Source organism: Lycorma delicatula, chromosome 2, assembly GCF_047948215.1.
Source record: "Lycorma delicatula isolate Av1 chromosome 2, ASM4794821v1, whole genome shotgun sequence".
Lineage (NCBI taxonomy): Eukaryota > Metazoa > Arthropoda > Insecta > Hemiptera > Fulgoridae > Lycorma > Lycorma delicatula.
In genome coordinates, this window is record NC_134456.1 from 28025709 (window position 1) to 28043160 (window position 17452).

Consider the following 17452-nt stretch of genomic DNA (forward strand, 5'->3'; position numbering starts at 1 on the left):
ATGATTAAAAGTTTGTAATTAATTATTTTTTAAATAATACATGTTATACATAACAAAAAAATAAGTTGCCTTAATGTAGAGAAATACTGTCTTTTATAAAAAAATCTGACGTGGACACACATGACTTCCTTGCACGCCTATTAAATTACATATACACTTTTTTGTTACACTTCATTTAAACTTATTTCATTTGAAAGTGAAATACGTCCTCAAATTTTTTTAACAAAGCGAACAGTTACACAATTGCTAAAATATTAGTTTTTATTATCATCAAATATTGACACAATTTTTAATTCAACAATCTTATCTAAAATATTAGGTAGAGTATAAGTGTCTTTATTATTCTTTACCTAATTCTATGTTTTTTAAATTATTATGATGTAGCCATTAGCAAAATGAAAACAAAAGCAAAACACGAGAAGGTTACTAAATTTTATAGCGATATTTATTATCAAGTAGACTGAAACAAATGCATACATAAAAAAAATATCTGTTTATACAGGAAAAATGGAGAACCAAGTTCAAATCCTGACACCGATTTAAACCACCGTGTGTGTTTAGTACAATGTTTACGTGTCCATCACGAAATATACTAACACGAAATATTCAACTATACTCAAGAAAAACGGCCCCAAAAAATTTCCGTAGCATTTTATAACAGCTTATATATTAATTTTGTTTCATGTCGCTCAAGTAGAACTTGTCGGAACCATAAACATGCACACATTGGTTCGAAGTCGATTTCATATACATATATTTATTATTATTTTTTTTTTTTTAATTAAAATTTATTGATTTATTAATTATTAACCTATGATTGAAAAAATTTTTGAATTAAAATAAAAAGTACATAAAAAGCTTTTCACTAATAGCTTTTAATTCTTTTTCCATAATTTTTTGTATTTTTATTATTGAATTATTGTTTATTTCCTTTTTTTTTACAATCAGGTTGATAATTATTAACAAATCAATATATTTAAGTTAAAAAGAAATATGTATATATATATATATATATATATATATAAAGTCGGATTCGAACCGATGTGCCTCGGTAATTTCTTACAAATTTTTAAGAACCATATATTGCTTTAATTAAAATTTTATTTGGCTATAATTCTAAAACCAATCAAAATAAGTACTACTTATGATATATCGTTGAAAAGCTCTCAATGATTGCTTATTACTGCAGTTAAGACAAAGTCCAAAATCCAAATGTTTTTGGATTTTGGGCTTTTTTGGACACTTTTGGTCCAGTCGATTGCAATCAAAAGGAGAAATGCACAACTAGATCTAGATGTTACAGCAGTACTAAATTCAAAATTTCAACATCCTACGGCTAATAGACCAGGGATGGTCAAAATGGATATTTCTATGAAATGTGAAAACCGAAATTTTTCGTGAATACAATACTTCCTTTACTTTGTACAAGAATGTAAAAAAGAAAATTTTAAACTATTTTTTTCCCCGAATAGTTCATTTTGGAACACGTTAGATTTTTTATCTATTTGCTATTGTTTATTTTTTTCTCTTTTTCTATCTGTCCAATACCTCTTCATTCTTTCTGATATCTCTTTTATTCGTTCCTAAGAAAGTTTAGTTCTGTTGTTTTTGCGTTTTGGCGCTTCTTGGAACCTTTTATGTTTTAATGTGTTCTTTAAAATTTCTCTTTCTCTCATCATTTCTTCAGTTATCTTCAGTTCTTTTAGGTCTTCTTGGATTTGTGTGAACCGTTTGCCTTTAATTTTTTTTACTTTGGAAGAAATCATAATTTGTTTAGTCGGCCTACATTCTAAACAAACGGGGGAATAAAATGCAATTCGTCTTTTCCTTATCGGTCTGGCAATTTTTCAATTTTGGTATAAAGTTTGTTATTTGGAGTAACTTTTATCTGATTATTTTTAAATTTAATTCAAATTAATTTGAATTAAAATTTTTCTTAAAATTTTCATTTCTTTTATTCTAGATTTTCTAGTAGACCTTTGTTGCACAGTCTTGGGATTTCTACCGCATAGGTGCTTCCGGCTTTTTCGCAGTTTTAGTGTTGAAGTTTTGAGTTCCGTGATAAAGACTGCTTGTTATATGTGTCTTTCGTTAACTGGAAATTTAATTGCATTTTATTAGCTCTAACTGTTAATTTATCTAAATAAATCCAATTGATCCATTCTCCGAGATATTTGAAATTATCTAGTTTCTCTATTTTTTTATTATTTATACTAAAAAAAGTTAGGCAGTTTTTATCATTAGTCAAAATTTTCGTTTTCTCAAACGCGATTTTTAGTCCGATTTTAGCAGCTTGTTTTTCTATTTTTTTAATTTGTCGTTCAGCTTCTTTTCAGTTTTTAGCTAATAATGCCAAATCATCAACGTAATCTAAACAGTTAAGCTTTAGTCCTTTGGTTCCCAGTCTTATTCTACTATTTTTGTCTAAATTTTTGTTTCATTCTCTAACTACTTTTCAAGAGCACTAAACTATTTTATTAACCGAATATTATAAATAAGCAAAACGATATTATTTATAATATCATAAAATAGTTCTTACAGCTTTTTAAGCAAACGCGTTTGTTTTGTTTGTTAATATACAGAGCTCTATATTCATCTAAGTTATATAAATAAGATATTAGAGATATATGTAGGAAATACACATTTTATTTCATATATAAAAAATTAAAAGGTTGACATATGATACAATGGCAAAAGGACGTTACGTTAACTTAACCCTCATTTGTAACAAAGAAAAGATTAAAAGTAAAGAATAGGATGAACTGAATATATACAGTAGCAGATTTTAAAGGGAATAAGAGATGGGGTTAGATTTGTTGTTGACAGAGCTTTTGTTCGATAACTAGTAACTAGGTACAAGTAGAAAAAGAGAAAAACTGTATTTCAGTTTCATCTAATTTTGATATCGAGATAGTAATAAATATATCGTGTAAAATTTTATGAAAACCCTAAGTGTGAGTTATTCCTGGTTTAGGAAACTTTTCTGTTTTTTATGTTTAAATCTAAATGTTTTTATGTGTGTTCTATCAACAGATCCTGTAAAGTTTTTTAGTATTAATATTAAAATTGATTGTTGATGGGTTCAATTAAAAGAATGCTTTTTATAAAATAATAATATAAATAAAATTATTTTTTTTATTATTGTATTTTTAATTAATATTTTGTGTCAGTTGAGTGATTTATTATGCAATAAATAGTCAAAACACTGTAAAATAGACTTTTTTTATTCACAGTGTCACAGTGTTTAATATACAATCGGTTCCAATTTACCGAAACTATAACTAAAATAGACTTAAACAAAATAAAAAATGTTTTTTTAAGAAGATTGTTTAAAATTTAGTTCTGATAAATATTTCGTACTTTTTATTTTATTCATTTTTATGCCTTCGTGTGAACTATTATGCACTTGTCTGCATATCGAATCCTTTTCATAAAGTAGGGCAGGCAGACTCGATAAATTTAATTGAAATATTTTGTAAATTGCGAATTGTGAAAGTGGAAGATAAAATTAATATTTAATATTTAAAATTTAAATATTTTAAATGTTATAGAAAATAATAAATTAATGTAATGTCGTATATGTTTACATACGTATAAAATACACAAAGAAATTAGGTTAACCTATAATGAATAAAAGAAAAAAATTAATGATAGGAAATAACCAGTTACTGAAATATGTACGTTATTTGTTTATCTTTCTGTTACGTAACATAACCGTAATAGTTATAGAAAAGCTGATATAAGAAATAAATAACGTTTTCGCATATTATAATCGCAGGTAAGAACAATAAGCAGTTTTTGTTATTTAATACTTTGTACTTTTTATTTATTCCCTTTAACCAGCTATGTAAGTAACATCAGAATTATTAATTCACATCTACAAATCAAGTTATTTGAAAAAGAAATAATTCGCTAATCTTATGTGTCTTTGAGTACATCCTTTAAAAAATTGGAATTTCCATAAAGCTGATCTTATTGCCATCAACTTAACGGGATTGTGTTTCGTACTTTAGAAAGAAATATGATCATTTTGTTGGTGAAGAAAAATGATTGTAGGATTAACCAATTTATTCGAAAACAAATTAGTTTTTTTTTTAATTTATTTATTTTATGATTAAATAGAAAATGAAAAATAAGCTCGTTGATGATTTTATCGAAGAATTATTTTAGCGTGACCTGTGACAGGCATTTCAATTTTTTTCGTTCTTTGCTTTTAATTAACTGATAAAAAAACTACTTTGTTATAGTTTCAAGCCTACATTACTTTAATTAATTAATTAATTAATTTTTTTATCTATTATTGGGTTTTTATTTTAATTTACCTTTATTTATATCCAAATGAAAAATATATATCTTTCTGAAGATTAGATTTTGTATTTATATATATATATATATATATATATATATATATATATATATATACAAAATATATATATTTTTTTAAATTTGTCAGGTAGGTTATACATTTAGTTTTACACAATTGTTTTAATGTATAGCAAGACATAGCATAAATTTTTTAATTATTACTCAAAGGAAACTTTTTTACAGTGATTCAGAGTAACTGCTTGTTAAAGACAAAATAAGTTAAATTTTGTTAAGTGATTGTAAATTTATAGTAATTTGTTTATTTATTCTTCAGTTATTATCTGTTTGAAATATGTTGTCGTTCTAGTCAACCTTGGCTTGTTTTTATTAACTTTATTTCTGTTTATTTATTAATGTTTTTTAGAGATTAAATTGTATTACCACCAATATATAATTTACTTTTTAAAGTAAATGGATATTAAAATTTAATTATCTATTTTTAGATTATTTTTATTTTTGTATTATCTAAATTTATGTTAAATGTTGTAATGTTATAATATAAATGTTGTAAAATTTATTAAATGTCCATATAGCATATAAATATATATTTAGTGGTTTCTGTGAGTCTTTCACGCAAAAATTACTCGACTGATTGAGCTTAATTTTTTTCAAGAATATGGTTTTTATACCTGGACACATCGGGTTGGTCTAGTTGTGAACGCGTCTACCCAAATCAACTGATTTGGAAGTCGAGAGTTCCAGCGTTCAAGTCCTAGTAAAGTCAATTATTTTTACACGGATTTGAAAACTAGATCGCGGATACCGGTGTTCTTTGATGGTTAGGTTTCAATTAACCACACACCTCAAGAATGATCGAACTGAGACTATACATGACTACACTTCATTTACACTAATCCTCTGAAGTAATACCTTAACGGTAATTCCGGGAGGCTAAACAAGACAAAAAGAAAGAAGCACATCATACTTACATGTATAATCCAGTATTATTTTAAGAAATTTTCAGTTAAGTATTGTAATAAAACTTATGTTAAAATTATTTTGAAAATCCTTCTCTGTGAGAATTCTTCAGATCAACTCTATGACAAAAATGTCTATTTCAGAATTGTTCCTAAATGAAACTCAGTATCATAAAATCTTATGAAATCGACATATCATCAAAATTGATTAAGGTATTTATGAGACAATGTCGTGGAAAAATATGATTGTACTTTCTGAGTATATTTGACGTAATACTCTTATTTTAGTATATTATATTTTTACATTAGACTACATTGTATATAATTTAGCCTAATCAGTTATAAATTATTGAGATACTTATTTACGGGATTAATATTATAAATTTTATTAATTTAACATTTAAATGTTTGATAATTGAATAAATAAACAGTTAATTATATTCAGAACTATGTTGCCTAGAAGAGAGAGTTGTTATTGTTTCCATTATTTATAAACCTAGCCCGTTACTAATAATACTACATACTTCATACTTTCTCTGTTCGGCTGCTCAAATGTTAAGAAATCAAGGTTTAATTTTTATTTAATATTTTCTGAATTTATAATACTTCAATCAATTTTTAGTTAATCATTGAAATAAAAAAAAATTAATATAGTAAAAATTATATGTTACTTTTACCGTTCTCCGTGGTGGAATGGTAGCATTTCAGCTTATCATCCGGAGCTTCCGCGTCCGAATTCTGGTCATACATGGAATTTATTTTTGCGTTAGTTAATGTACAGAAAGATGTTATAAGAAAGTTTAAATTAATCAATTTTTTTTTGTTCAAATGATGTTGAACAAATTAATAAAATGTTGGCGTTTGACTGTGTTTTAATAAATAAGGTATTTTATTTAAAATATTCGTTAGTATGTTTGGGTGTAGATTGACATGTTTTGCACGAATTAAGCGATTAAGCGATGCAATATATAAGGCTACATTTGGCTTTTTCAGATAAAAAATGATATGCGTGATTTTTTCTGGTAAATAAATGGATGGCTCTTTTAGTTTATACTTCATTTATAAAACTATTTCAATTAATGATGAAATACTTTATTTTTGTTTAAATATTCCTCTTTTGATTTGTAAATGGATGTTAATTTTCGTTTTTTAAATGCATTTAACAATCGTTCCGAGTTTATAGAAACCATAAAAGGTTATTAAAAATCAGGAAAGGAGCATTTCCGAATAATTATAAGATTCATTCCATCACAAAAATATGTTTTCTTAATTTTCCTTGAAAATAATTCATAAATAAGATATATTTTGAAAAAATATATAAAAATTTTAATATAAAAAGAATCTGTCAGTTTATAATACTCTTAAATAATCAAGCAGTACGGTTTGAAAGAAAAAAATACAGTTGAAATAAAACCTGCATTATTTAATTTGCTTAATGTGTTTGTATACTACCCGTTAATGGATGACGTATGTTACAGTAGCAGCGGTCTGGGAAATGATACAGTTAACCAAGCAGGGATGAAAGAAGAGGGTGACGTGTGTGTATGTGTATGTGTATGTGTGGAGGGTGGAAAAGAGAAAGGGAAATAGGAATGAGAACATAGCCTTGTCGTTGTGGTATTGTTCTGTAGCGTAGAAGAGACTGTTCAATTTGTCAAAAGGCACCTTAGGCGCAGCAGAGTATAAATTGAAACAGTCATAAAGTATATATAGGGTGGGTGGTGTATGCACAGTCACGTACTGTATTGCTACAATATCCACCCCATACCAAAGCGGTCGCTCTGCCCCACCCACCCGGGCTACACTTAGGAATAAACATGATCATGACTTGTTACAACAGTTTTCATTCACCCAATCACGATCGTAATAAAACATTTTTATACTTCCTCTTAACACGCTAGTAATTCGATTTAGATTCAAAATTAATTATAACCGAAAACCATTAATCTTTGGTAGTATAATAACTAAAATAATAATAATAAAAATAATAATAAAGTTCTTTTTATTTATTTAAAAGTTCATTTATTTATTATTTTCTTAAATATAGTTTAAATAGTAGTTTTGATACAGCATATACTATAACGAAAAAATATTTTTTTTTTACTAGTCAACAAAAACAAAGAGAGAAAAAAGGTTTGATAGTGATTTGGCTTCTTATGACCCTTTAATAAAATATTGCGTAGAAGATACATAAAAATAAGATACATCCAATTTTTATATCCCCGTTCCCCCTTTAAAATTATATTGAATAAAGCCGGTTTTTTTTTTTGTTTAAAATGTTTTTAATTACGAAGAGGAAATCTGTAAAGTGGTAATCAGTGTAAGAGGAAATCATTATCTTTGGTAGAAAAATCTATGATATTGTATGAAAATAAAATTTGTGTGCACATCACTATTACACTGGATGATTCATTCCAAGAGTTTTTGATTTTTTATGAGTGAAATATCAAAAGTACAAACTGAAAAGATCTTTTAAAAGAGTCTTTTTAATATCAGTTAAGATTTTTTTCGAACACGTGTGTAAATGACATGTAAATATCATTTCGTTCCTTCTATTCTGATTTTCCCCTCTTTCTCCTTCAGAATTCTTTCATTATTTCACTACTGTGTGTATTTCGTTCTTCGAGTCCAGTACATGCGCTCTCTCTTCTTTTTTGCATTTACAAGAACCTCTATTCTGCGAATTTTTTTCTTTAAATTTTTTTCCATCTTGTAAATATTTTATTACTTTATTTATTTTATTTAGGTCTTCTTGTTTTATGTATGGGAACGGAGCTTTATATTCTAAAAATTGTCAGAAGTTTTTTGTTCAATCTTTCTGAATCCATTCGAATCATATGCCCCATAAAATTCAGTATTTTTTCGGATTGGTTTCTTCAGAAGTTTTATTTTTTCGTTAAGTTTCTAAATTTCTTTATTAAACTTCATTTTGTATCCGTCTTTCGTTTTATTGAGTCATGGATCGTTCATAAAATGTTCCTTTCGATTTTTTAAAGTGATTTTGGATTTGTTATATTGGAAGTTTCTGTTTCATAGAAGATTACTCGTTTCAGTACTGTACTATAACCTCTCAATTTTGCAGTTATGAATCATTTTTTCTTGTACATATTTTTGGTTAAAAATTATACTTTCAAAAGTTATTCTTCTTTCAAACGCTGTCTTATCCGAACCATTTGACTTATTTATTTCACCAAGATATTTAAATTTACTGTGTATTTAATTTTTCCAAATCTGGTTTCTATAAATTTCTTATTTTATTTAGAATTTTTCGGTTTTCTGTTTTATAAAAGGAGACTTGTAAACCAACTTTATCGTCAATTATTTTCAAATCCTTAACTTGTGAAATTGACTCTTTTCCTGAATTCGCAGTAAAGTCAAATCATCTGCGAAAACTAAACAATTTACTTTTATTTTTCGTTATTAAATTTTTCCTTAAGATTTATTTTATATTAAAGTTTTTATGTTTTTTTCGTCTAAAATATGAATTTTTAATATAAAAAAGAACTTCTTACGGAAATAGAAAGTTTGCAATAGAATGCAAAAATAAGAAATATGAATATGGAAAAAATAAGAATGGAATTCCAGATAAACAACTTAAAGAGGTTAACGAATATGAGCTAAGGTTTCTTTCTTTATATATATGTATATATACATATATATCTATTTTTTAAGTCTCACGTTTTATAGCTTATTATTATGGAATGAGGACAAACATGTAAAAATTATCATCAAATATTCTATTTTAACTTAGAAAGGATTTTTTGTTAAAAACTTTTCCGTTTAATTTTATACTTATACAAGACAATAGGAACTTCCACCGTAGTATAAAAAATGTCTATGAAAATCGTAGCAATTTGTTGTAATATGGAATTTAGAAAAAGGTAAGAGTTGATTTTACAAAATGCAAATGAATCGAAATAAGAATATCTTTTTTAGTTGAAATTGGTTAAAATTTAAATATCCTGATGAACGTCATAAAATATACCTCTACGTACTTTCATATTTAATTTTTCAAATATTTATTAAAAAAAAGACTTTAAAAGAAATACTAATATTAATATGTAATATATTTCTAGAGAAAAGCAAAAAATAAAGATTCAGTTTTTTAGCGACTAGAATACAAGAATAATAGCTGACAACAAAACTATTTCAGATCATCCATTTCTAAAAACTAACAGTGAACATTTTTAGAATAGGTATAAATTCTGCTGCACAAAGGTGTCGCTCTCTTTTTCTGCCTACATTGAAAGTGCAAGCTGTCAAGCTGTGTAGACTATGCTATACAGGCGTCACGCACACGCCTTTGTGATGGCCACCCCTGGGGGCAAAGGCAGGTGAAGATTGCCTGTATGTATCCCTTTTATACTGTCATAGAGATGCCAATTAGGACCTAGATCGTCGTCACCCCTCTCTTTTGTCACTTCTCTTTTTAAACTACACTGCTTGTAATTTTATAATAAGATTTAAATAGCATCTAAATAAAAAAAAATAATCCTTCAGGATTTTATACATTAATAGGAAAAATAAAATTTTAAGAAAAGTTAGGTTAAAAAAAAAATACTCCACAAAAAATTAGATTACTGTATAATTTGTTTTTTTAGATAAACTGATTGGAGAAGTACAAAGATAAAAAATAATATTTATAACCTGGCAAAGAAAAGCGCATACATTGCGTTCTATTTCTTAAACAATTTATCTAAGCTTATCTGGAAAAATACTCTTTGTTCGGTTCCAAATGTACCTTATTTAAAAGATACTTAGGTTAAAAGCTGTTTATTATATGCCGATAATAGTTCTTTTAACATCATATAACATTAAACTTGTTTTATTATAAAAAAAGATTCATGGTTTTTAATTGATTTTTATGTAACCTAATTATCAATAAACTGATAACTCATCCTCTACAACAAATTATTATATTAGGTAAAAATATAGTGTGAAATTAAAAAAAAAAGCTCGAAGGAAAGGAAGTAACTTCTATCGATTTTTCAGGGAATTTATTAAAAGAAATTAATTAATTAGCATTAGGTTTTGGAAAAAAATAGAACATTTCACTTTGGAAAACATTTGAGGTTATGTTGTGTTTGTTTGGTGTTATTTTTCATACGCGCTTTTGGCAGAGTCCACATTGGTGAGCGACTTTAAACGTGATGCTTGTGTGCAAGGTCTACTCGTTATTTTTAATTATATTGTCAAATTACGGGTAAAATAATTTAATTTTCTTATAAACAGAAAATATATTTTAATATTAAATAATATAAAAAAAATTATACCTATTTTAGTTTTCTCATTTAATTTATGTTTTGAATATTTCTTGCCGAAAAAGAATTATACAAAATAAAATAACGAAAAATCGTTCTTCTTGCGGAGAACTGCGGAAGAATTTTTTACTTATTTTCTTATATATAATATTTCTTATATATAATTTTTCCCCAGTTATATTGATGAAGATTTTTTAACCATCGAAATGGTCATCTGATTGTAAATTTTATGTAAAACTTTTGTGAACAGTATTGTTTTTTTTTTAATGTATTTAGTTTTCGAACCTATTTTAATAACTACATAACATATCTTTTTATATTTATTGATTTATTAAATAAAAAAAAACGACTTTAGATTTATAGATTTATTATATAATTATTCTAAGCTTATACCCTATGTAAATAATTACATCTTTTGATGTAATAAAATCTACAGAATTTTCATTTCATATTCTTCCGCACAAATTTAGTATATTGGATTAATTAATCATTTACCAAAAAGAAAAAATATTCGATATTTAAAAAACTTACATAACAGAATAGCATTATCATATAATTCCCTTTCACACAGTAATTAACACAAGAGTAGGAAGAAATATCAAATTCGCTTACTAGTTTTTAAATATTTTTAAAAAGTGACTGGTAGATTTTTTAAGTTACTGTTTCAAATTTGAACAGTATATATTTTTTTTATGAAAAAGCAAGGATCAAAAATTCCCAGTGAAAACTGATAGCATTAGAAAAAATTTCACGTCTGACCGGGTTTTAAACCCGGGAGCTCCGCACGAAATGCCAAGATGCTATCTACCAAACCACGGAGGTCGGCACTATAATTTTAAAATTAAAAAAAAATTGTAACTTGAAATACATCGATAAGTTATTGCCGATTATATTTAAGAAATCTTTACAAGAAAAGGATATTCGCCAAATTAGATTCTAAATAAATATGAGCAACAAGTAGGAGTATAGTGACCAGAATAATAATCAAACAAAAGTTACCTGTGAAGATTCCACATAATCTAAATTAAAGCTAATGATGATTTGCATAAACGATGAAAAACATCAAAAAAATATGACTAGCGCATTATTGGATATTATTCATTAAAAAATATGCTTAATAAAAATGACAGTTAATAAAGGTGCTCGTTTACTGTGGCGAGGAAAAGAGAATCTATTGCGGCTCAGGTTATGAGAGTACGTGATTCATTCTCTATTTCCAAATGTTAAAAGTTAATCAGTAGTACCCAGCAATGTATGAGGAATGGAGAAAGTAAAAAATCCTTTAGCTCTTTGCTTAAAAAGAAAAAAAAATTATATTCGTTGAAATCCACTAAGAAGAACACCTTTCATAAATTCAAACTTGTCAAACAACATGACAAAACATGATGAGTAAAAATGATTCTTTAAAAATTAAAATTGCTGAATTCTTTATCCTAAAGGATCTAGCCAATTAACTGAACTTTCATCTTTATTAGTAACTCATTCGTCTGAAGAGGGTGATGTTAATTAGCTCCAAAATATCCTATGAAGTAAAAAGGTTTATATTTTGTTGAAAGTAACTAATTTGGGATTAAGTAGCTTTAAAATTAAAACAATTATTTTGAATACTTCCATGTACACCATTGAAGTAAACATTGCTCCAACAACAAAGAAATTGATTAACGGAAAATAAAAAGCCAGTGTTTAAATAATCGGATTTTCTCGTTTAAATACCACTTAACTGATGTAATAATTTAACCTATAACATATACTATAAACAAGAAAATTAAGTATTTTATTATAGCTATCGAGCTTTAACAAGGATTATGTTTTATATAATTCATATATATATATATATAAATTTGATTTAATAGTACTCTATACATTTTTAACAGTTAAAGGTACGTTGCCCTTAATATCAAATATCCTTAAATTTTATTTTCACAATGTTGCAAAACGAAGAGTTATTACCATGAATAAAACAGTTATAAGAGGACTATGTTTTTAATTGTTTAAACAATAATTATTTTCTATTTTTTTCCTCTAACCATTAAATTTATTCTGTAATTTATCAGGATAAAAACAAACAAAAAAAAGTAGATAACTTCTAAAATTTATTAAAGATGATAAATAGTAGTGTTTTTACAAATTTAGTGAAAAACGTGAAAATTAAAAACAAACTGGCATGCCTTTAATGTTTAAACCCTTATTCTTAGTTAAAGAAAATAATAAAAAAGATCAGAACGAGTCGAAACCTTAGAATAGAGAACAATACAGTGGAAATCAATATTATTAGGGGCACTTTTGACGCTTCATTCTGTCTGTGGGTATGTTTTATACATATGTAATGCAGTATGAATAAACGTATCTTTTTGTAAACTTAAATCAAAATTTTAGATGATTTGATAGTGTATGATATAATTATATACATGTACAATTCATTTATATACTTACAAGTAGATACAGGACTCATGCGCGCTAATATAAAAACGAAGGGTTCAAGTAACCAACAGTAGATTACAGTAAGGATTTTTTACTTCTGTTGATTTGACAGTACTGCATAAAAATGATCAACATAGTATAAATCTAAAATATTTTTATCTGACTTCTAAAAAGAAGGGATTCCTAATTCAAAGTATAGGAGGTCTGTATATAAAGTAATGAGACTGGTTCAGAAAAACATTTTATTTACAATCCAATTATTCATGGACTCTTATCACCTTCGAAACAGTTCCCTTGGGAAGCCACACAACGCTTCAAATGGTTTTCCCAATCTTCATAGCAGTGTTGGAACTCAGAAATCAGAATATTCTTCAGATGGTCGGTTACATTTTATTTATGTTTTCTACTGTTCCAAAATGTTGTCCTTTGAGGTGTGTTTTTAAACTCGGGAACAGGAAAAAGTTGCAGGGACTCAAGTCAGGTTAATAAGGTGGTTGAGGAACTACAGGAATGTTTTTCTTTGCCAAAAACTCATTAATTGAGAGTTGTAGTGTGGCAAGAGTATTGTCATGATGCAGCATCCAGTTGTCTTTGAGGGCTGGTCTCACGCGAGTCTTTTCCGCAGTCTTTCAAGAATTTCTCGGTAAACATATAATTTTGCAGTCTGTCCTGTAGGCAAAAACTCCTTATGGACAATGCCATTACTATCGAAGAAACAAATTAGCATGGTTTTGATTTACTCATTTTTGCTTTTTTGGGACGTGGTGAGTTTGAAGTGTGCCACTCCTTGCTCTGGTGTTTTATTTCTGGGTCGTACTCAAACATCCAAGATTCATCACCAATAATAACATTTTTTAGAAAATCAGAATTGGTTTCAATTCACCGTAGTTGATCGCGACACACTTCCACCCTGTTGTTTTTCTGTTCAACAGTGAGGTTATTGGGACCAATTTTGCACAAACTTTTTTTATATCCAATTTGTTTGTCAACATTTTTTTGGACTGTGGTGCGGTTCAAATTTAATTGTTCTGCAATCATTCTGACAGTTAATCGCCGGTCGTACCGTATCAAGTATCTGATTCGCTCAACATTGTCGTCACGTTTTGACGTTAACGGTCTTCCAGAGCGTGGATCGTCCGCAGCTAATTCCCGGTCATCTGAAAACGCTATAAGCCACCTAAAAACTTGAGCTCACGACAGAACATCATCTTCATACGCCCTTTTCAATTTAATACTAACATAAAATAAACATTAATACTAACATAAATCAGCTGTTCATATAACCACATATTTACTAGTAACTTTACAGTGTTGCCACTTTGGCTGCCAAAAAACTAGTCTCATTACTTTATTTACAGACCTCAAATATACACAAATATTTCATTTGGACAACGGTCATTGTAGCAACACATAGTAAATTTCTTCTTACTTAAGCTGATGAATTAGTATTAGTATTTTAGTTCAGTATTAGCTTTAGTATTTTAGCTCTTCAATACTCCTTCATTCTTTCACTCTGCCGCTTCCTTCTTTCTTCCGAACACTTTAGGTCAGTGTATTCTTTCTTCTCCTTCTAGATCCCTTTGAACTCTAAGATATTTTTCTTAACCACCCTTCTGTTTTTTAAAACCATCTTGTTTATATTTGCTACCCTTAGGTTCTCTTTAACTTGATTGAACCGTTTAACATTCGTCTTGTCACCATTACACTAGTCTAAAGTTCTCTTCGTAAGCCTGTTTGAATCCATTCTTGTCAGATGTCCGTAGAATGCCAATCTTCACGTACGTATTGCTTCCGTGATTCTATCTAACTACCAGTAAAGTTCCTCCTCATTCTTCCTTAATTTTCAACCATCGTTAGTTTTTCTGAGCCCTAGAATTTTCCTTAGTATCCGTCTTTGGCAACCCAGTTTATCTGTTTCCCCTTGGTTCAGAGCTACACATTCTGCCACGTGTAAAACACCAGGATTGGCAATCAATCCTTAAGATCCGTTTCTTATTGTACACGTCCTTTATTAGGCTACAGTATTTTGAATCTTATTGATTATTTTAGAATCTTAAAGCATATATACATATATATATATATATATATATATATATTTTATCATGCCGATTTCGGCCAGGTTGTTTTCATTTAGTAGAGGATATTCCTCTGGTGGTCTCGTAGTAATTTTTCCATAATAAATTAATGATGGATTTTTAAACGAAAAATTTAATTTCTACAAACACTTCTTGAAGAGAAGTGCCAGTCTGTTATTTAAACTATTTTTGAGCAAAGATTCAAGAAAATTTAGATAAAGGTGTTATGATACGAGCAATGCATACTTCCTCACCTATATCCTCATGGCAAATGGTCAGTATAGTAGGGAAGATACTTGTATACCAGAAAGAATAGGGTAAGACCCATATGCATATCTTCATATGATAGGGAGTACCTTCATCCTTCCTACCATCAGCTTTAGTTCACACTTCATAACAATATAGATTGCTACAAAGTTATTTATCTTTAGTAATATCTTATTTTTATCAAGACACTGGTTTCTCACCTCCTTTATATTTCTTAAAAATTAGTTTTATCATTTGGACAATATTTCTTGAAGTCATCTCGGTAATTTAAATAAAAATTTAACTAAAAATATAAGATAAGATAAACTTTAATAAACCACACGGGAAGACAAACAAAATTTAATAATGCACTTTTAATTTTTTTTTTAATTTATTTTTTTTGAAGTCAGCATCAAAGTTAGAGTTGATTTTAATTGTTTCTGACTTGTAAAGATGAAATTTAAAAGTAGTTAAGGAGATATATTTTTTTAATTCTTAGTTAATTTTTTTATTATTTATTTTAGCTTAAGTTTATCTGACTGCAGCTCACAAATAAAAAAACGCTAGAGAGCACCAATTTCATGCACTTTATCAAATAACCTGGCGTATGACCTTTTGAAAATTCTACTCTCAATCTATTTTTTAAATTTTATTTGTATATCAATTACCATTAATAATATATAGAAAATATTTTCTCAATGACACTGTTACAAAAATCAAATTGGGAAATGTGATGTCGATCTCTCACTTACTACATGCATTAGCAATGATATTACTTCACTGAACGTAATAGACTGTTGACTCTAAACAGAAAAAAAGAGTGTGATTTGACTTCATTAGAGAGTGTATTTGAGTGTGATACTGGATAGAAGCTTGATTAGGTATAAATACACAAAGAATAATTTTCCTTAAAATCTAACGGTTTTAAGCATAGATGATTTTCAGTTCCTATTAGTCTGTGGAACTAAATAAACCACTTTATTTGTAATAATTAGTTTATAGTGGAAGTTTCATTTTCCTTGAAAATTATGTACCATATATTTTAATTCACTGAACTGTAATTCAATCCATAAACTGACAAAATTAAAGGAGGTACTAATTAGTTAACATAATGATTTGAATTTAAAAAATTCCCAAAACCAAAATTTTATAATCATAAAAATATAATTTTTAAATTTACATCTTGCTTTTTCATTTAATTTTACAGATTTTTTTGTCATAATTTAGTTGACAGGTTTATACTATTTTCCATTTCTTTTTACTCTGTCCCAATAGTTTAATCTTAAGATATTTAGCAAATCTTACTTTCTCAGTAACATCTGTTTTACATATTCTAATTTTTATCATTATCTAGAGTTTTTACTTTCTGTATATCCCTCTTTTAACAAATTAATTAAATCTGGATGTTTTAATATATGAACCAACAACCTAATTCATTTTTACAAAATTTTCCCTTAGATGTCTTTTTCTCTCCTATTCATCCAAGGATTCATTTAAAATTTTATCAACCCATCTAACTTTCAACATCCTTCTATGACATATTAATTCAAGGGACTCTTCTTTATGAGTTTTTCTCTCTGTTTCCCCTATTATCAGTGTTTTGCAACCATAAAGCATAACTCTGCAAACAAATATTTTGAAGATATTCTTTTTAATTTTGATACTAAGAGACTCCTTTTTGCATGAAAGCTTTCCTTGCTTTTACCAGTTTAATTTATTTTGTTTTGCTTTTTAATATTAGTACACTCAAACCTCCCTAAACCAAACCTCCTTAATTTGAATAACTCCCTAAATCAAGTATTTAATTTGTCCCCTCAAAAAATTCTCTTAAAATTGAATTAAATCACCTCCTTTATTCAAGAATTTTGAGGACTTGATATATATATTATTTCTTTGATGAAAATGTTTTTTAAACATTTTAATTAGCAGTAAATTCACTTTAATAGTCCATTGTTAGTGTGGACTGTGAACTTTATACGGTACTGTTTGCCTAATAAATAGCCTTCGAACATTCTTCAAAAGTTCTAGTGAAATAGAAGGTGTGTTTAGTGCATTAGTGAAGATTGAAAATGCCCTTCACTTTCAAATCTGCCAGAAGAAAACTCAAAAAAATTACAGATTTTTTCCTATAAATAATTATTTATTTTTTTAAAGAAATAATTATTTT

General features: G+C 27.4%; 1 protein-coding gene across 1 annotated transcript in view; it reads left to right on the top strand.

Moving 5' to 3' along the window:
* LOC142320145 (uncharacterized) overlaps positions 1-17452 on the top strand; it is a 68749-nt gene that overhangs the window by 45341 nt on the left and 5956 nt on the right. The gene's annotated exons all lie outside the window — the stretch shown is intronic.